This window comes from Saccopteryx leptura, chromosome 1, assembly GCF_036850995.1.
Source record: "Saccopteryx leptura isolate mSacLep1 chromosome 1, mSacLep1_pri_phased_curated, whole genome shotgun sequence".
NCBI lineage: Eukaryota > Metazoa > Chordata > Mammalia > Chiroptera > Emballonuridae > Saccopteryx > Saccopteryx leptura.
The window spans coordinates 308,699,774-308,721,090 of record NC_089503.1 but is presented as its reverse complement, the minus strand read 5'-3'; the positions used below and the strand labels follow the sequence as shown (position 1 = coordinate 308,721,090).

The window sequence follows — 21,317 nt, the reverse complement described above, 5'->3', positions numbered from 1 at the left end:
GACTGAGGAGGGGTGAGGCAGTCTGTGGGAGGGCTTTTATAGTTAGGGAAGCATCTAGGCTAGTGGTCACAGAGTTGCAAAATCTTTTTTCCAGTTTTCTTTTACCTTTAAATCATAAACTTTTCCTGAAGTTCATTTGGAAGAGTGGTTTAGTTCTGATAGGAAGAACATTTCAAAAGGAAGGAGGTATGAAAACTTGCCCTTTTAGATAGAAAATATATTAGAAAGCTACCATTATTCAAGTATTGTGGGATGGGCGCAGGAATACACAGAAAGAACCATGGATACAAACTTAGAAACCGATACAAGTATGGTGATGAAAGTGGTCCCTGAAATCTGCGGAGAAAATGTTGCGTGGACAACTGGCTGTTACAAAAATTATATTAGCTTTCTTCCTCCAAAATCAACATAAATTCCAGATGGATTAAAGATAAGTGTAAAAATTCCTTTAAAAATTAAAAAAATATATTTTGGTGGATAGTAACAAAAAAGTGCTCTTTGCTTACCAAAAAAAAAAAAAAAAAAAGAAAGAAAGAAAATATTTTGTAACCAGTTCTTAAAAAGGAAGTGTGCGAGTTAACTAGTGGAGATAAAGAAAGGCTGGGAAAAACATTCCTGGCAAAGGGAACCCATTTGAGCAAAGGTCTGGACGCGTGTCCATTCTAGAGAGACAGGTAGGAATCGAACTCAGAGCGCCCTCAGCGAATTCGGGGCCGAGTCCCTGTCTGCCCCAAAGGATATCATAATTAGGTAAAATAGCACTTTTTCCATATATGGTACTTAATATCTGTTCTGGTAGAATGACAAGGGACCAGGAAAACTGTTCGCGGGGCGGGGTGTCAGAATCCTGGACCTTCCCAGTTCTCTCCCGCCCGGCCTCGCCCCCGCCCAGGCGATGCACCAACATCCCGGCCCTGAATTCTCTGAGAGCCTGCTCCCCTTGATTTGACTCTTCCTCTGTCAATCTATCTCCTAGAACCTGGTTGTCCGTTGAACCCGCCCTAAGAGGCGGGGCTCCCGCCTAGGAGGCTCGGGGGAAAGTGGAGAGGGTGGAGATTGGAGCGGATGAATCCCCACACCTCGGGGCCCAGAGGCTCCGCCTGCCACTTTCCATAGGCCATAATTTCTGTCTATCAAGACCGGGAGCAGTCTGGAGTGGGTAAGACACCCCGGAGGGCGGGGTCTGCCTCCAGGCGGGGCCTGGGAGGGACGTCGGGCGCGGAATGGACGGTAGTCTTAGAGGCGGGGCGCAAAGGCAGCGAAGAGCAGAGCTGGGTGCGGTGAGGCGCGCAGATCACCGCGGTTCCTGGGCTGGGCACGGAGGGCAGAGCCAGGCTGACCAGCTGCAGCTCCCACCTCGCGCGCTTGCCCCACCCCGCCGTCTCCCGAGCGCTCGAGAAAGCCTTCTCGGGAGAAGCAGCGCCTGTTTTCCGGGGCAGATCCAGGTTCAGGTGAGCGAGCCCCACCGGTCGGTCCCGCCCCGGGCAGGCGGGCGGGAACGGCGGTGACGGAGCGCGCCGCGTCTGGGGCAAGCGGGCCGACGTGTGGTTCTCGGCCACCGCGCGGGCCGGCGACCGGCGAGGGCGGGAGTGAACGCTGAGGAGTCGGGCCGGGACACCGCATCCTTCGCTGAGGGGCACCGTGACCCCTGCGCGGATGTTCGGGGAAGGCGCCGCTGGAGCGCGGCTTCGGGGAGCAGAGGAAGGCTTGGTGGCAGCGCTCCCCGGAAACCCTTCATCTCCTCCAACCCCCACCCCGCCCGGTTCACTCTCCTGGCGGAGCACCCGGGAGCCTCGACCTCCCCTGCTGCTGGGGTACGCACCCCGCCCTCGCTTCGCCCAGTGCCCAAGTTGGGCAAACTTTTTAACCCCTTCTGGGGAGCCGCTGTCCCTTAGACCCAACTGAGTGGGTGAGGACAAGATGGGGCTCGGGGGTGCGGCTCCTTTGGAAGTTTCTAGACCTTTTCGAAACGGAGGTAACGGGCAGGCGGGGACCGTTTGGCAGCTGTCAGGGCGTCCTCCTGAGTCAGAATCGGACGATTCTGCCGCAGACATTGCACTCGGCTCTGTTTCCGCCCTGCGCTCCTGACTTCCTCATTCGCCGGCTGCGAGCGGGCCGGCGGGCGGAGGAGGGGATCCGCCGAGGTGCGGATGGGTGCTGGAGAAGGGGGACCCGGCGGGCACCCGGCTGCGAGGCAAGAAAGACGTCCTCGCTTCCCAGGAGCTCCTCAGCCTTTGACTTGACTTCTGTCGGGGAGAGGAAGGCCCGGGAATGCCGCAGCCATCTGTGCTGCCCAGGCGCGCACCTGATTCCACCTCACCTGGGGGCCGCCCCGCTCGGGCGGGGGCGCGGGCGCGGGGATCTGGATCCTGTGACTTTAGGATTAGGCCTGGTCTATTGCATCGTTCCTCTTTGGGCCAGATCCGGGGTTTTCTACACCTCCACCTCCACTTTCATTCTCACCTCATCCTCTCCTGTGGCCACGCTCAGGGCCAGATTGCACCCCTCTTCAGTCCCTCGAAACGGAGTACCCTCCAGGACAAGGTTGCCTGCTGTCTTGAGGTGGCGGCAGGGTGAGTGCCAGGGCTGCTCCTGCGGCCCCACCCAGCCCCCGCCCAGCTGGTGTGGGGAGAAAGGCTCCTGGGAAGTCCCAGGTCCTGGAGACAGGAAGCTTTCTCGTTGGGCAGTTGAGAGGCCTGGCCACTTCTTGGTTCACTGCATTCATTTTTGGGTTTGACAGGATTTCAGAGTAACTGTTGAGTAATTGTGGAAAGGGAAGAAAGCAGTAGCTCCTTCCTGCAACACTGTGGCCATTTCTGACCCCACTGTGAGGTTCGCCTGGTAACTAACTCACCTGGTGGTTTATTCCCTTATTGTTAGGAGAGAGGCAGCTTTAGGGCTTGTTTAGACAATCACTTGATTAATATTAGTTTATATGCAAGGCTGCTGGGGGGGGGGGCGGTACACAGATGTGTAATTGAGCAAATATTTAACTGGCTTCTCTGTGCCAGGGACTCTGCCAGGTGTTGGGGGTGTGAGGTTGAGTAACACCTGGTTGTTGCCCTTGGGCACTTAGGGGAGAGCTGAGACAAATCTGTAGATGACTCTAACGTGAGGCAAAGATGACAGAGGCCCCAGAAAGATACTGTGAGTCATGGGGATTGGGAGAAAGGAGCCAGCCCATCCTGCAGAGATCCATAGACCTCTCTCTGCCTTTGAGGAGTTTACAGCCCTCAAGGGGAAATAGTGGCCCAGTGACTGAAATACAAAGGCAGCCTCTGATGAGTGTCCCAAGTATTCCAGACAAAGGACTCCAGGAATTCTGAGAGAGGCCACTTCTGTCTGGGGCAGGAGGGAAGCTGCCTCAAGGAAGGAGCACATTGTAGGTTTGCAAACTGAGGGCAAGCACTGGGTGTTGGAAAGTGAGGACTCATTTAGTGGGTAATTGAGGGGTAATTAAAAGCGTCAAGGGATTGCTCAGTGTAATTTGAGAGCTGCTGTGCCCCCCAGATGGCTGCAGGGTGACACCAAAGAGCTTTACTCTTCACATTCAGCAAGTCCTGGCAGTGCCTTGTAGGCAGATCCAGGTGCTGGCAGATCCAGGTGCCCAGATTGGCAGACTCTTGCTTGGGGAAGGGCAGACCAAGAGGTGAATTCTGTGGGTCTGCTTGTGTGAAGGGCACATGAGGGGAGAGGAAAGAGGAGGGGTCAGGTCCCTGACATTTTGTTTTTTTATTTTTCAACTTTTTAACCTAAGGGTTTGGAGATGGGACAACTTCCCTCTTGCAGGGTGAAGGATGCATGTTAATCACAGCCTGCATTACGCCTGTTCTGGCTCCAGAAAAAAACAAAACAAAGATCTGTTAGCTTTTTAAAAGGAAACAAGCACACTAAAAAAATGCAGCATTGTTGTGTAGCCTGGTAGGGTATTGCTAGAAACCAGGCTAGCTGTGCTTTCTTCACTTCTCCTGTAGCTAATCCTTCAGTAAGTACTTAAGACAGCCCTTACCAGCTTGACATCTTTATTTCTAAAGTAGAGGAGGGGTTGGCTGTTGTTTTCTACAGAGGCAAGCCCTACCCTTCTCTTGGGGGAGAAAGAGAAACCCAAAGAAAAGGGGGAAAAAAAATCCAAACCTTAACAGCTTCCTCCCAAACATAATGTTCCAGAAATATTTAGAATAACAAAATCTGTGTGTATTCTTCGTCTTAATTAAACAAATGTCCTAATTTGCTGAGCATAAAACAGCATCTTTGCTGCAGGGGCAGGAAGTGCATTTTCTCTTTGTGTAGCCCCAGAGAGCCACTGCCTCTTGGCCTTAACCCTTGGTGCACTGAGCCTCTGGGCTCAGGTCCTCTGGTAACAACAGAATGGAGCCCTGGCAGCCCTCTGGGAAGCGGTGCTCCATTGACTTAAAGAATCTCATTCTTAGAGCTGGGAATTGTGGGGTGGTGAGCTTTGGAACAAGGCTCCAATCCTGACCCTGCCATTTACTAGCTTTATGACCTTAGGCAAGTCACAGAACCCATATGGGAATCATGACACCTACCCTGCAGAATTAGATGTGAGAACTAAAAGAAATAAGGTACATAAAGGGCCTAAAAGGTATGTAAAGTGGCTAGGTAAGTTTTTAAGAAAATATATAAATGTTCAGTCTTTTAATTCCCTGGAATGTCAGGGGAGGAAATAGCAGAGGGGTGGCACAGAGGAGCCTTGAGTGTCTGGAGACCTGGCTTCTAGCCCTACCTGGGGGAACATTTGATTTTGGTAGCAAGTGCTACTATTGCCTACAAAGACATCACACCAATTTATGAGCCCACTAATTATGCATGAGAGGACTGGGGAACTGAAAAATTCAGTAATAAATTATTTCTCCAAGATGCTCCAGATTCTTTTTCTTTCTTTATTTTAGGGGTTTTTAATTGATATGTAGCCTGTTCTTTAAAATTTTTTTTATTTATTTGTTGATTAGAGAGAGAGAGAAAGAGACAGTAACACTGACCTGTTTTTGTATATGACCTGACTGGGGATCAAAATGACAACCTTTGCATATTGGGATGATATTTCAACCAACTGAGCTATCTGGCTAGGGCCAAGATGCCCCGGTTTCTTTTTTTTTTTTTTTAATTTTTTTTTTAGAGAGGAGAGGGAGAGACAGAGAGAGAAGGTGGGGAGGAGCTGGAAAGCATCAACTCCCATATGTGCCTTGACCAGGCAAGCCCAGGGTTTCGAACCGGCGACCTCAGCATTTCCAGGTCGACGCTTTATCCACTGCGCCACCACAGGTCAGGCTGACGCCCCGGTTTCTTAGGTAATCTTGTGCCCTATTGCTGGAAGCATGACTTGTAACAACTATCCTTTTGAAGATAGTTTGGCAGTATCTGTCATAGTCCTTCTGTCTGAATTCTAGGGATGCACCCCATAGATAAACTCAAATGTGCAAAAGGAAATGTCCAAGGATATTGTTTGCAGCATTGTCATAGACAAGACAGGAAATACGCTTACTGTCAATCAGAAGAGTCAAATAAATCATGGCACAGCTGTACGGTGGAAATTCTTACAGCCCTTTAGAAAATAAGGCTAACCAGTATGTACTGATAGGGCATGCTCTACAGGGTATGTTGTAAGTGGAAAAAAACTAGGTATAAAATAGTACATATATGGTGGTCCCTTTGTGTAAAACATGCTATGTCACCTTGGCTCTGTGCCTGGAAAGATATTGAGGGCCCAGGATGTTGGAGTGGGGGGTGAGCATTATTTTTCACGAAATGCCCTTTTATATGTATGGCCCTAAATCATCAAAAGCTTAAATTTTTTATTTTTTATTTGTTGTATCTAACTGGCCAGTCGTGTAGGTCTCAGCTTTAAAAGGCATTGTTCTAGATTTCAGGTAGTATATTAAGTGCCTACTGTGTGCAAGGAAGGAGGAAAGATTTTAAAAATGGGCTGACTTGCTCTTCTGGTTGGAACATTTTTGGGTACTATTTTCTTCTACATGATGTCATATTATCACCAGAGTAACCCCTAAAACAAATGTCTACTCTGAACCACTCCCTCATATTCTGGAAAATGGTGGGTGATTGCCTTTTCTTTGCTATATGAGAAAAGGAACCCCACAGTATGTGTCTGGAAAGTATTTCAGGATAACCTTTTGCCAGGTTTCCCATAGTTCCCCTGTCTCCAGATCACCTGGGGTTCTTTCCTGTGGAGTCCACTCTGACCAGAAGTCTACACCAGGCCTTTTAATCTCTTGGGTCCTCTGAACTTGGGGTCATTGCAACCACTAGAATGCTCCTTCTTATTCTATCCCCAGTTATCTCTCAGTCATCTGGCCTGTGGTTTTTATGTATTAATAGTGGAAAAACTCAAATCCTTAAGAAAATGTGATTAGAAGGGTGTTTTGAATTGCAAGGCCCCCATTCCCTTCTCAAGGAAGATTGCTTAGTCTTGCATGGTGTGGATACTGGAAAAGCTGCCAGGTCTGCTCGCTGCTGAGTTTACTTTTTCCCGTGGCAAAGGCAGTGGAAGACCCCTTCAGGGTCTCAGCCAGGCCTGTGTCCCTGCTAGGCAGCCTCTGGGCCTCCTAGAGGAATAGCATGAGTCACATATTAGTATAAGGACTGTGCCTAGGTCTAAAATGGGCCTGTCACCACATGGGTTTGAAGGCTGGATGCTGGCCTGTATCTCCCCACCTCCTCCTGCCCCTTGTGCTTTGATGGTACCAAATGTTTGGGAAGCACAAGGGGAGCCGCCCTCTTGTGTCTGATGTATGTCTCTTTAAAAAGTAACTTAGGTTGGCTCCTCAGTTGGAATTTCTCAGGCCCCCATTCTGCTGACTAGTTTCTCAAGCCTGAGGTGATTCAGCACCCAGAACAAGACACAACATCCTGTCCCCCTTTGGCAGGTGGGCCCAGAAAGGCTCTTGGCTGGCATTTGGCTGAGGGTTGAGGCCTTTTTGGGAGCTTCTCCCCAGCCTGACCCTACATTTCTCACAGTGGCACTTCTGTAGCTGCCTCCTTTCTCAACCCAGTTGGCTACTCCACTAAGAATCATCCCGCTGAGGCTGGAGGGAACCTTGCAAGGCCTTCCGGAAATTGCCACTGAAGGGTGTGGCTTCCTGCCTGGGCAGGTTGGGCTGAGCCTGTGGAGAAGTTGAAGGTGGAGCTGATCTTTCCCGACCCTCAAGTCATTGCTTTGGTGCCTCTCAAAGGTCCTTGGTCCTTAGGGTACTACAATACAATATTACCCATAGGAACAAGGAGCCTCTGAGGGTGGTCCCTCTCACTTCCATGGACATTTACATTTTAAGAACTTGTGTCTTGGGTTTCTTTTCCTTTTGTTTTAACTCTTAATTCTAAATGATGCCCTGCTTAAAAGAAAAATCAACAAAACAGTAAAATCTCCTCATTGAATTTCCTTCGAATTAGAGAATGTCTGAGCTGGAAGGGACTCTTAAAGATAGTGTAGTTTTTGTCCTCCAATTAGAGAAGGAGTGGTTTGCCCAAGCGCATCTGTGGGTTGATAGAAGAAAGCTTTGGGCCCTTGTTTTACTCACCCCTAGTGCCTTTCTCCTCAAAATCATGTGGCCTCATTTAAAAGTGTTTTTGAACTGTTATCATCCCTTTTATGCACTGTTTAGCCAAGCAACACATACTTAGCTCCTTTAATCTTTCCTCAAGAGTCTATTCTTCTACACCCTTAATCTTTTTTTTTTTTTTTTTTTTTTTTTTTGAGGGGGTGGGCACTAGGGGTATGAAATGAAGTGGGAGGTGTTTTGGGTTTCTCTGAACTCCTTCCAGTTGGACAGGGCCATTTAGGCTGAAAGTTCCCACAGCTCAAAAATCAATATTTCACATGGGGTAGTGCCAGGCAGCCGGGTGGGCCATCCTAAAAGCCACACTGGCTTTCCAGTGTTCCTTAGCTAGTCCTCATTTCTAGTAATTTTAAGTCATTTATTTCCTTGGATCAGTGACCGTCAACTGGTGTGCCACAAGAATTTTTAAAACATGCAATACCTGACTATTTAGTCAGGGATACTGAGCTCTTTTCTCTTAGGTTGTCAAGTAAATGACAGCTGTCAGTGCAACAATAGCCATCTGCTGTGAATGAATCAAAATTATACTTTTTTTTTTTTTTTTTTTGGTCAGATTGGCAAAAAATATATTTTGGTGTGCCACAGCATTTTAGTAAGTAGCTTATGTGTGCATGAGATGAAAAAGGTTGAAAGTTGCTGTCTTGAATGATCGACTTGTATTTTCAGTGTGAAATCCACGGTGGAAGGAACAAAACAAGGGCTTTGGGGTCAGGCAGAACTGGGCCTAGACTCGCACCTTTTCTCCTGCTGTTAACCTTGGAGCCTCAGTGACCTCATCAGAACATGGAGATTCCTGCCTTTTTAGGCTCGTTGTAATACACGTGCAGTTCATTTTTTCTCACCTCCTTCCTCCTCTTTTCTTTAATGTTATCACCACATCACCAGATGGTAGAAAATACATGATCAGGTTTAAAGGTTTTAAATTTGTCCAACAAGCCTGTCCCTTGATAACGAGGTGTGGTGACTAAGATGAGGAACCTGCCAGAAGATTTCCTGGGCTTGGATGCTGAGGTTTTCAAGGCCTGCAACCTTTACATTCTTCTTACACACAATTCAATTCAACCCATTACGCCTGAGCTGGTTATGAGCTAGTTTAAGCTTTTTAAAAAAGGTTGTTACAAAGCAGTAGAGCTACCTTTATTTAGAGTTGTCTGAGTTCAAAAGCCGCCACATTTCCTGTGTTTTGCATTAAGTCACTGGGCTGGAGAATGCAGCTTCCTGTCTGATAAACATAAAGATGAGGCGTTTGGAACAGTTTGGGTGACTTAATCTAACCGGTCTGTAAGGGGAAGAAGATTTTAGAGCCCATTGGACTTGGATTGAGGATTTGGAGGTCAGAGGTGCGGGGTCTTTTTTCCTCTCTTGATCCCAGGTTTTTTAGTTAGTGATCATTCCATTTTACAATCTGCAGACGCAAGGTACTTATCTAGTAATCTCTGGGGTTAGAAAGGTGGTGACAGGGAGCCATTTTAAAGTTTATGTCTATTTTTAAAATTGATTCTTAGAGAGGAGAGAGAGAGAAATAGAGAAAGAGAAAGTGGGGTGAGGAGCGGGAAGCATCAACTTATAGTAGTTGCTTCTTTTATGTACCTTGACTGGGCAAGCCTGGGGTTTCAAACCGGTGTGACTGCAGCATTCCAGGTCAACATTTTATCCACTGCACCATCACAGGTCAGGTAAAGTTTTTGTCTATATTGTAATATTCAAGAGCCAACTATTTCTTTGCCAAGTCAATAGCAAAGAGTCCTTGGGCTCCTGCTGCATGACCTGCACTCTGCCAGGCCTGTTGGGACTTCAGTGGATCTGGAGGGCAGAGAGTACATCCTTGTCCCCAGGAACCTTTCCCTTTAATAGTGGGTAGGGACCTGTGAGAGAGATTTGCCATGAGGTAGGCCTATACTACACTGAGTGGCTGGGGATTTCTGAGCCTCTTTTTTTTTTTTTTAAAGGAGGGGAGACAGAGACAGACTCTCTCATGTACCCCGACCGGCATCCACCCAGCAACCTGAATAGGGGGCGATGCTCTGTCCATCTGGGGTGTTGCTCCATTGTTCAGCAACTGAGCTCCTCTTAGCACCTGAGATGAAGGCCATGGAGCCATCCTCAATGCCTGGGGCTAACTCACTCCATTTGAGCCAGGGCTGCAGGAGGGGGAGAGAGAGAGAGAGAGAAGCAATAAAGGGAGGGGTGAAGAAGCAGACAGGTGCTTCTCCTGTGTGCCCTGACTGGGAATCAAACCTAGGATTTCCACATGTCAGGCTGATGCTCTACTACTGAGCTAAATGGCCAGGGCATTCTGAGCCTCTTTTTTTTTTTTTTTTTAACAGAGACAGAGAATCAGAGAGAGGGATAGACAGGGACAGACAGACAGGAATGGAGAGATGAGAAGCATCAATCATTAGTTTTTTGTTGCGCATTGCAACACCTTAATTGTTCATTGATTGCCCTCTCATACATGCCTTGACTGCGGGCCTTCAGCAGACCGAGTAACCCCTTGCTCGAGCCAGCAACCTTGGGCTCAAGCTGGTGAGCTTTTGCTCAAACCAGATGAGCCCTCGCTCAAGCTGGCGACCTCAGTGTCTCGAACCTCGGTCTTCCGCATCCCAGTCTGACGCTCTGTCCACTGCGCCACCACCTGGTCAGGCCATTTCTGAGCCTCTTGAGTGAACTTCCTGGAGGCTACACTTTCCTGGAAGGAGGAGGGAAGATGGGGATGTTGGGCAAGGAAGGAAGAGGCTCTGATGGAAAGGCACTGGCCTGGGTATCAGGATGTCTGGGTTTTAAGTCCTCCCAACTTTGTTAATAATAGTAATAATAATAGTTAAATTTTATTGAGTACTGTGCTAGTGCTTTTACATGAATTATTTCATTCCTTACCTCATTCTCATGAGGTAGGAAATTATCCCCATTTCATAGATGAGGAGACCAAGCAAGGATCCAAACATAGGCACTCTGACTGCAGACCCTATTACTGTACAACCTTGTAGATGCCCTTCACTCCTGGACTTGATAGGACTGGTCCCTGGGGCCTCCTCACTCATCAGTGACCAAAAATTAAAGAAAGGAGCAGAGCCTTGGGCTGTGGCAGAATAGGGCCTCCTGTTCTAGTGCAGTTGGCTACTCAGAGCGAGGTTGCCAGTGCGATAGTGTTGCCTTGGCTACGGACTTCACCTTTAACCTTAACTGGCCATTTTTCAAATGCGTGTGGTTGGTCCTAAGGGAGGGCAGGTGAAGAGACCTCAGCTGGGCAGTGTGAATCCTGGCTGCTGTGCCTGCCTGCTGATGACTGGGCCCTGGCTTGCAGCCAGCCAGGGGACCTGCTGCCATCTTGAGCAGTAGGCTCTTTTTGAGCTCAGCCCATTTGCATCCAACAAGCTGGCATTCCTTCCTTTCCTCTTCATTCATTCATCTGCCCATCATCATTCAATAACCACTCCTCAGAGCTTACTCTATGTGCTAGGTACTGTACGGTGCTGGGAATACGGAGGTGAAGGGAGCAGTTTCCAGGAACTGATGGTGTCCTGCTAACTACAGACTGCTGGGGTCCCAGGATGTTCTGAGACACCTTCCTGGAGGAGGTGGCATCTGAGCTGATTGCAAGTTAGGGACGTGGCACAGCATGTTCAGGGAGCAGGGCTAGGACCTTGTTCAGTTGCTCAGACTCTGGTGGTGCTTTGTTCAGGGGTGATTCAGGTTTCCGAGGCCCTCTGAGTCACTGGGGCTGGTAAAATATTTCCTTTCCTTAGGAGCTCTAGGCTTAGTCCCTCTCCTGGCTTTATACTGAGCCCAAATGGTCCATTAAGGCCTTCCCTGTGCCATTTCCTGGGAAATGTGGGAGTGCAGGATTCCACTCCCAGATTCTTAACCCCTTCTTGGTTGCTGGGAATTCTGCCTGTGCCCTCTGGGTGTGTGGTTAGCACGCTGTCCCCAGCTGAAAGATTTGGGGTGAAATTTCTCATGGAGTATTGAGAGAGATAATTATTACTGGAATCAGTTCCCTTTTTTAAAGTTTAAGAAAGATGGTGGTGTTTATAGCACACACAATATAATAACAAAGCTGTCAGGAGGATTTCCCCTCACCCCATCCACAGTTTGTGTCTTTCTGGGCTTCCTGTCCATATTGCCACATTATTATTTTAATGGCTATATTATGGTCCACGGAGGAGAAGAACCATTATTTACATTGCCAGAAAAGTTTCATAGGTTTTATTGACTCTTGAAAATTCATTCATTCAGCAAATATATCTTGAGCATTTGTTCTAGGGCAGAAAATGCTATGTGGTTAGGATGTGGATGAATGAGGCATCGCAGGCCCTGCCCCTCAAGGGGCTCATGGTCTAGACCAGGGGTCCCCAAACTTTTTACACAGGGGGCCAGTTCACTGTCCCTCAGACCGTTGGAGGGCTGGACTATAAAAGAAACTGAACAAATCCCTATGCACATTGCACATCTTATTTTTAAGTAAAAAAACAAAATGGGAACAAATACAATATTTAAAATAAAGAACAAGTAAATTTAAATCAACAAACTGATCAATATTTCAATGGGAACTATGGGCCTGTTTTTGGCTAATGAGATGGTCACTGTCCGGTTCCATATTTGTCACTGCTAGCCGTAACAAGTGATATGATGCACTTCTGGAGCCGTGATGCATGCGTCCTGCATCACTGTACATGAGCGATGCCGTGCTTTGAAGACCGCCACATACAGTACTCTCACTGACCACCAATGAAAGAGGTGCCCCTTTGGAAGTGCTGCGGGGGCCTGATAAATGGCCTCAGGGGGCCGCATGCAGCCCGAGGGCCGTAGTTTGGGGACCCCTGGTCTAGACCCAAGGAAACCCACTTCATTCTGGTGTTGTGAGTTGTGATAGAAGTGAGCCCAAGAGAAAGTGGCAGCTCAGATACCCAATTTGAGTTGATGGAAAACAGATAAAACCATTTTGTCATTTAGGTGAGAAAGCTTAGGGGACATAAACCTGGGAGATCTTTCTGGATTGTTGGAGTAAGACTCTAAACCTGCCCCCTCCCCAGTAGTTCCTGCAAGAGGTGTAGGCCAGGAAACATGCTGGGCAGAGGCTCCTAGGGCCCTTATCAACAGGGAGGTTGGGGAAAAAACCGCTGGCCCTACTGAGAGAGACTCCTTAGTGATCATTGGTAGGAGGCATGTGAGGATGGGGGCAGCAGGAGATAAGTTGGGGTGAGGTGATCTCCAAAATGTCCAAAAGTTACTGGCAGGCCACCTAGGCTGCGCTGTGGCTCCTGCCTCCTAGATTATAGCAACAAGTTGCAACAGTTTAGTTTTGTTGTAATGAGGATGTTTCAGAATCCTAGTGGCTACTTTTGAGCAGATAGATATTTACAATAGAAAGGGAGTTAGTTATTTGGGGATGGGCTGGGGCAGCATATAAGGGTGGTCAGGGTTGCAAAAACTGGAATTCAACGTCTTTGCTATAGAATTTTCTTTTATTCCAGATATATGGCTTCTTTGCTGGTATCCTTTCCTCTTTTCAGCCCCCACTGTCCCTGCTTCCCCAGCTTCAGATCCTGTCTTGAGGGAGGCTGACCTGAATTCTGCTGTCTTCTTGGAAAGCAGGAGAGAAGTCACTTGTTCTGAAAGGAGCGGAAGATTTTGTTACCCTCACCACCCACCAAGGGAATGAGAGGGCTGGGCGGGGGGGGGGGGGGGGGGGGGGGGCAGACACGATCACTGGGGCACTTCCACAGACTTGTTTGTGTTTCAGGTTTTGCAAACCTGAGTCCCCTTTCTAACCTTTAGGGGGATTTGCCTTAGTGCCAGGCCACTCAGGTTGGGGTTTGACCAGGAGATCTATGTCCTGGTCCTCAATGTCCTCCATTCAGTACACACCCTATACATTAACCTATATTTACATATTGACCTAAAATTTGTAATAAGATGAAACATAAGCTGGGGGATTTCAGCACTTGGTAGATGTTCCCTGGTGTTTGAGATGATGGTGATTATAGGCTAGAGATTATTTTTGAGTTTATCCTATTTTTAATTATTGACTAGGTATAATATTGGGGGGAGGGGAAGTAGGTGCAAGGATAGAGAATTAGATCAAGCAGGAGGCTACAGGGTATGGGAAGGGAGTGGGTGACTTCAGAAGAGCAGCTGGGTTTAAATTCCATTTTCACTTGGTTTATTAGTTGATTAAATATGCATCAAATGCTGGGAATACATGATTAAATAAAACAGCCAAAGTCTACAATTTACATGCTATCAGTTAAGACAAGCAAGCTTAACATAGCAGGTTAGGATGGTGTGGTAGGTGCTAAAGAGGGCATTGTACAAAGGACCACAGACTGAGTGGCTTTAACAACAAATGTATTTTCACAGTGTGGAGGCTAAAATCCAAGATGAAGGTCCTGGCAGGGTTAGTTTTCTCTGTGGCCTCTCTCCTTGGCTTACAGATGCTGCACCCTTGCTGCCTCTTTACAGGGCCTTCCCTTTGTGCATGAGCATTCCTGCTGTCTCCCAAGTGTTGAAATGTCCTCTTATAAGGACAGTAGTTGGATTGAATCAGGGCTCACCCTAATGTTCTCTTTTTAACTTAATTACCTCTTTTAAAACCCTGTTTCCAAATACAATCACATTCTCAGATCCGGGGCATTAAGATAGCAAAATAAGAATTTTTTTGGGGGGGGGGGCACAATTTATCACACAACCAAGGAGTGGGGAAAGTGTATCACTGGAGGCCTCTAATTCAGGGACATTCTGTCTTTCTGCCCAGATGTGAAAGATGAGCCCTCCAATACTTGGTCTACTTTCCCAATTTATTTAACTGCTTTGAGACCCAGTTTTCTCATCCGTAACGTAAGGTTAATAAAACCCATCTCTTGGTGTCCTCTGGGGAGCTGTGTGTGGAAAGCACTAAGGTTTCCATGCACTCAGTTCATGGTGGGCCCCCAGTAAATGTCTGTCCTCATATGTTCTCCTTCTGCCCCACCTACTCCTGTATCATCAGCATCTTTTCCTTCTGTTCCTCTTTCATACTCTCTGCTCCCCATTTCCACTTCTGACCAGAGTGCTTTAATAACTGGGCCCACAGGATGGACCAGGACCGGGGCTGCCCTGGCTGTTTCCCCCTCCCAGGTGTCTCTGCCTTCCTCACAGGGGTGATGGTATCCCCACCCAGTTCTGTGGACCATGTATTCTTGGAGGTGTCTCTCCTCTCTGATGAGCTATAAACACTGTTTTTACATGAATGAGGAGTAACACTCTGGGAAAACTGATGCAGGACTATAAACTTAAAATGCCAGTTACTGGCCAAAGTGTGGGATGCTGCCAGGGGAGGCTTCTGTTGCTGTGTCATTGTTCTCCATACAGGTGACTATTACACTTCCCTATGCTGATCTTGCTTCCCTTATTAGAGGTGTTACCACTGGGACCCATGTGCATGCCTGGCCTGGTCCAAGGAAGGCACTTACCAAATGCTTGAGAAATGGGGGAATATATATATTTATAGCTGAATGTGGGTTATATAGACCCTGGATCAACATCAGGATCATTGATTGCTTAGCTTGGTGTGGCTTTGGGTAGGAGGCTGTATTTCTTTTTATTTATTTATTGTATTTTTCCAAAGTTAGAAGCGGGGAGGCAGTCAGACAGACTCCCGTATGCGCCCAACTAGGATCCACCTAGCATGCCTACCAAGGGGCGATGCTCTGCCCATCTCAGGCGTTGCTCGTTGAGGCTGGAGCCATTCTCACACCTGAGGTGGAGGCCATGGAGCTGTCCTCAGTGCCTGGGCCAGCTTTGTTCCAGTGGAGCCCTGGCTGCTGGAGGGGAAGAGAGAGAGAGAGGAAGGAGAGGGGGAGGGGTGGAGAAGCAGATGGGCGCCTCTCCTGTGTGCCCTGGCCAGGAATCGAACCCGGGACTCCTGCACACCAGGCCGACGCTCTACCACTGAGCAAACCGGCCAGGGCCCTCTTTTTATTTTATTTTTTTTTGACAGACAGAGTCAGAGAGAGAGACAGACAGACAGACAAGAAGGGAGAAAGATGAGAAGCATCAATTCTTTGTTGCGACATCTTAGTTGTTGATTGATTGCGTTCTTATATGTGCCTTGACCGGGGTTGCGGGTGGGGGGCTACAGTAGTGACCCCTTGCTCAAGCCAGTGACCTTGGGCTTCAAGCCAGCAACCATGGGGTCATGTCTATGATCCCACGCTCAAGCTGGTGAGCCTGCACTCAAGCCGGCAACCTTGGGGTTTTGAACTTGGGTCCTCCTCCACATCCTAGTCCAATGCTGTATCCACCGCGCCACCACCTGGTCAGGCAGGAGGTTGTATTTCTTTGGCTTCTGAGGCCTAATCATGATGATGTGTATGTCTAATACGTAAATAGGCAGGGCCTCTGAAGTTAGACCCTCTGTTCTAATCCTGGTTCTCCCATTTGCCAGCTCTTTGACTTTGGGTAAGTTATGCATCCTTTCTGCCTGTTTTCTTTGTTTGTGGAATGAGGAAAATGAGAACTATGATGGAGCGTTTTGGTGCTTAATAAAGTTTAGCTTTATTTTTATTTTATTGATTTTTTTTTTAGAGAGAGAGGAGTGAAAGAGAGAGAGAGAAGGGGGAGGAGCAGGAAGCATCAACTCCCATATGTGCCTTGACCAGGCAAGCCCAAGGTTTCGAACCAGCAACCTCAGTGTTCCAGGTTGACACTTTATCCCACTGTGCCACCACAGATCAGGCCTAGCTTTATTTTTTTTAATTATTTATTGATTTTGGAGAGAGGATGGGAGAGAGAGAGAGAGACAGAAACAGAAACATCAGGCCCTGGCTGGTTGGCTCAGGGGTAGAGCATTGGCCTGGCGTGCGGGGGACCCGGGTTCGATTCCCGGCCAGGGCACATAGGAGAAGCGCCCATTTGCTTCTCCACCCCCCCCTTCCTCTCTGTCTCTCTCTTCCCCTCCCGCAGCCAAGGCTCCATTGGAGCAAAGATGGCCCGGGCGCTGGGGATGGCTCCTTGGCCTTTGTCCCAGGCGCTAGAGTGGCTCTTGTTGTGGCAGAGCGACGCCCCGGAGGGGCAGAGCATCGCCCCCTGGTGGGCAGAGCATCGACCCCTGGTGGGCGTGCCGGGTGGATCCCGGTCGGGCGCATGCGGGAGTCTGTTTGTCTCTCCCCGTTTCCAGCTTCAGAAAAATACAAAAGAAAAAAGAAAAAAGAAAAAAAGAAACAGAAACATCAGTCTGTTTCTGTATGTGCCCTGATCAGGAATTGATCTGGCAACTTCTGTGTATCAAAACTGTGCTCAAACCATCCAACTTATCTGGCCAGGGCTAGCTTTATTGTTTTATGTTTTATTTGTAGATAATTTGCCTATCACAGTGCCAGATTATCTATAAATGTATCTTTTTTTTTTCTTCTTTTGTATTTTTCTGAAGTTGGAAATGGGGAGGCAGTCAGACAGACTCCCGCGTGCGCTCGACCAGGATCCACCCAGCATGCCCACCAGGGGGCGATGCTCTGCCCATCTGGGGCGTTGCTCTGTTGTAACCAGAGCCATTCTAGCGCCTGAGGCAGAGGCCATAGAGCCATCCTCAGCGCCTGGACCAACTTAGCTCCAGTGGAGCCTTGGCTGTGGGAGGGGAAGAGAGAAACAGAGAGGAAGGAGAGGGGGAGGGGTGGAGAAGTAGATGGGCGCTTCTCCTGTGTGCCCTGGCTGGGATTTGAACCTGGGACTCCTGCATGCCAGGCCGATGCTCTACCACTGAGCCAACTGGCCAGGGCCTAAATATATCTTTTTTAAAAACCTATTTTAACTTATTTCTATCCCTATGAAGTTTGAAGTCACACTCAGTTTATTTCAATTAAAGTATCCTAGTCCCATGAGGGTGGTGGTATTAATGTTCCCATTTTATAGCTGGGGAAAATCGAGCTCTAAAAACCTAAGTTCCCAGCCTCAGGTAGCAAGTGAGAGATCTCTGATCCTCTCCTTGTTACTCTAATTTTCAGGCCAGTTATTTTCCATACCTTTCCCTCATTCCACTTAGCTCATCATATGGATAATATTTGTGAAGTTGGGGGTTTGCAGACTTGCATGCTCTTGTACACAACCTTAAAACAGTGGTTGCTGGGATTCAGTGCCTCTCTGGCTTATGGTATCAGGTGTAAAATACAGCCCTCCTTGTTCCTTTCAAGACAGGTCAGTGGTCAGCAGGTGAGGGTGGGTGACCAGATGTGTGAGATCCACTTAGCCTGGTTCCTGCAGGGGATTTTAGCTTTTCTCCCTCAGCTTCCTGACCTACCAGCACACTGTTCTCAACCTGCCTTCTGCTAAGAGCCAGGCCTGCTTCCCAGCAACTGTTTCCTGCATTTGCTAGGGTGAGGAGGAGGAGGTGTCTGTCGCTCCAAGTGTTCGTGAAAAATGCTTCATTATGGGATTAGTTACTCGTTGCTGAGCACTGTGGAATTCACAAGGCCCCATCAGCACTGTGACTTCCCACCTCTAGTTGTCTGTACTTCCTCCAAACCTACCTGAGTTTGGCTGACTTTCTGGCCAGCTCGTTAAACCTCATGAGAGGAAGGACAAGACAGTGGCGTTCAAGGCTAGACTGAAGATCTAACAGAGTCCCTCCCTGCCAGTTACTAGTTTTGTGCCCTGGAATCTTGGTATTCTCAAAATGAGGACACTCTGGGGACACTGGGCCAGGGGCACTTCCAGGTTATAAAGCCCCTGTGTGTAGACTTTTGTAGTTTCCCACACCTCAGGCAGACCAGTGTATTAAAGAGAGGCTGAGAAAGGATAGTCTTCTTTTCCTGTAAGTATAGCAGGTCCCTGTTTTAATTATCCTTAGGGTTGTGGACTTCCCCTGCCCCCTCCCCCACCCCTCCCCGCCCCCTCTGGCTTTCAGACAAGAATCTGAAGAATGTGATACTCCATCATGGACCTGAGCAAAGATCAGGGGCTGGGGCAGGATTCAAAGCTTCTCTGGCCTTTACCAGGCAGCCTTTGTGCTCCTGGACCTGAGACGTTTTGAACTGGTCGTGGTCAGGAGTCACTGAGACTATGGCAGATTCCTGGCTCTTCAGAGGTATCTGCAGGGGAGGTGGATCTGGGAGAGGTGAGGGAGATCCCAACCTCTTATCTTAGAGAAATCAGGTTAAAAAGAGTTTTCAAGGGGAAACATGGATGCCAAGGGGCTTGGTATCAGCCAGGTGAACTGCTACTACTGCTCTGATTTGGGTGACAGAGAAGACTATAGGTCACCTTAGGTTCCTTCCCCTTGATTAATGGCTGATTGCTGTTTGCCTGTCCTCCTTGTTGGATGTTCTGTGTTTGCTGCCTCCCTGCATATGCTCTGAGGTGGTGGGCCAGATGCGCTGACACAAAGAGCCTAGAGCCTGATGAGACCTCTAGGGTGCAGACACCAACAGATACCACCCCTGTCCTGGAGAAAGTCACTTAAATGTTCTGAACTTCAGTTTTCTCATCCACAAAACAGGATACTAATAGAACTTACCTTACAAGGGCAGTTGTGTGGGAGAGATCTCAGGTAAAAAGCCCCTGGAACTAAATGTTAGTGGTTCTTTGTCAGCACAGTCCTGTGGCCTGGGCTTTGTGATTCCAATTTTACAAATGAAGAAAGGAAGGTTCAAAATATTTAAATAACACCCAGATTCCTTCTGTCAGTGAGTGGAGACCACAGCACCCACGTCCGTGTCTGCCTGGCTGTGCCACATTCTGCGCTGATCTCACATCCTCTTTGGGGGCGAGGGGGGATGTGCACATGTTTGTGTGCCCATGTCTGTGTGTGTCCACCTATGGGGAGGAGGGGCCATGTCCCAAGACAGGATGGTGTGCCCTGAATCCGGCAGCTCTCTAGGGCAGAGCTGCTGCTTCCTTCTCTCACCTGCCGGTTCAGCTTTGGCCCCCTTGAAACCTGTCTGTGGCTCTGACGAAGGAGTGATTCTTGGCGAGTGGTAAAATAAGCAGTGGCCAGGTTCCTGGCAAAGGATGTGTGAGGTTATCCCTGTGGCCAGGTTCCCTCTCAAGGACAGCGGGGTCATCCAGCTATTCAGACCAGGGTGTTACCACAGCCTGCTCTAGGAAACTGCAATTAATTTTTTATAAAGTGTAAAATAAGTGAGTTTTATTTTCATTCAATGGCTTGTATTGGCCATTTTTCCCAGGGAGCCTGAAAACTCTGGAATGCTGCTTGTCCACCTGGCTTCTCTGGAGAGTTGGCTGTTCCCTGGTTGCAGCCTGTATGCCCAGGACTGGCACTGGGAGAACAGGCTCAAGGAATGGAAACATAGGGCAGAGAGATTGTCTCTGCAGTCCAGGATGATCCAGAGTTGCCCTGGGGAAATGACCTCTGCTTCCCACTCAAAGTCTCTGTTGGGTTGTCCTGACTTCATCTTTGCTTCGACCTCTTTTGTGAGATTCTGCTTAACCCTCTGGAGGGTAATGGAAGAAGAAAATCCTCTCGTCTTTGTTCACTTTGCCTTAGTGGAGATGAGGCCACTCCAGTGCCCCTTTGCCTTTGAGCTTGTACCCAGGAGCTCCTGAAAGTTCTTAAGACTGAACTTGAGAGTCACTGTGAACCTCCTAAGATGGCTTGTCAAGGGATCACAGCCTTCAAAGCAGTCTGTGCTGGCTGGAAGTTTTAAGAACCACTGATCTTAGATGGGACTTTGGGTTTCCTGTTTATAGAGCGAGTGTGTGTGTGTGTGTGTGTGTGTGTGTGTGTGTGTGTGTGTGTGTGTTTATGTGAACAGATCAGCAGGCTATTATTGGGTATGGGGGTTTTTTCACTACAGGGTTATGTTATGCTGCCCCAGGAAGATAAAAATGTAGGAAGCACCTTCAACAATCTCATCTCTGTACAGTGGCCTTCTCTCATCTGATTTTTCTTGTAGTAAACTTAAAAAAATTTTTTTTTATTTATTCATTTTTAGAGAGAGTTGAGAGAGAGAAGGGGGAAGGAGTAGGAAGCATCAACTCCCACATGTGCCTTGACCAGGCAAGCCCGGGGTTTTGAACTGGTGACCTCAGCATTCCAGGTCGACACTTTATCCCCTGCGCCACCACAGGTCAGGCTAAACTTTTTTTTTTTTTTTTTTAAGATTTTATTTATTCATTATAGAGAGGGGAGAGAGAGAGAGAGAAGGGGGGAGGAGCAGGACACATCAACTCCCACATGTGCCTTGACCAGGCAAGCCCAGGGTTTTGAACCAGCAACCTCAGCATTCCAGGTCGACGCTTTATCCACTGTGCCACCACAGGTCAGGCCCTAAACTCTTGATATATCACTTCTGGATGTCTTTTAAGCATGGTGCTGGGGCTGGCACTTTGAGCAGTGATGTTTCGGCTGTAGGAGACTTGATCTGTTATTTTGGATACTGAGGAAACTGAGCTCTTCTTTCTTTATGTCCTGTGATCTTCCACCTGGCCACCAGGTGCTCAAAGAATGTTTCCTCATAGCCCTGGCCAGTTGGCTCAGTGGTAGAGTGTCGGCCTGGCGTGCAGGAGTCCCAGGTTCAATTCCCGGCCAGGGCACACAGGAGAAGCGCCCATCTGCTTTTCCACCCCTCCCCCTCTCCTTCCTCTCTGTCTCTTTCTTCCCCTCCCGCAGCGGAGGCTCCATTGGAGCAAAGATGGCCCGGGCGCTGAGGATGGCTCTGTGGCCTCTGCCTCAGGCGCTAGAATGGCTCTGGATGCAACAGAACGACGCCCCCTGGTGGGCATGCCGGGTGG

General features: G+C 48.4%; 1 protein-coding gene across 2 annotated transcripts in view; it reads left to right on the top strand.

Annotated features, from left to right (window-relative positions):
• Positions 1-976: 976 nt before the first annotated feature.
• Positions 977-21,317, top strand: part of MYH9 (myosin heavy chain 9) — a 100,498-nt gene continuing 80,157 nt past the window's right edge. Inside the window, exon 1 of one of the 2 annotated variants that reach the window (XM_066358262.1) lies at positions 977-1,159. The gene's annotated coding sequence lies outside the window, so the exon portion shown is untranslated. Of the gene's footprint in view, positions 1,160-1,247; positions 1,452-21,317 lie in introns of those variants that run through there. The other variant, XM_066358261.1, reaches the window with a different exon arrangement.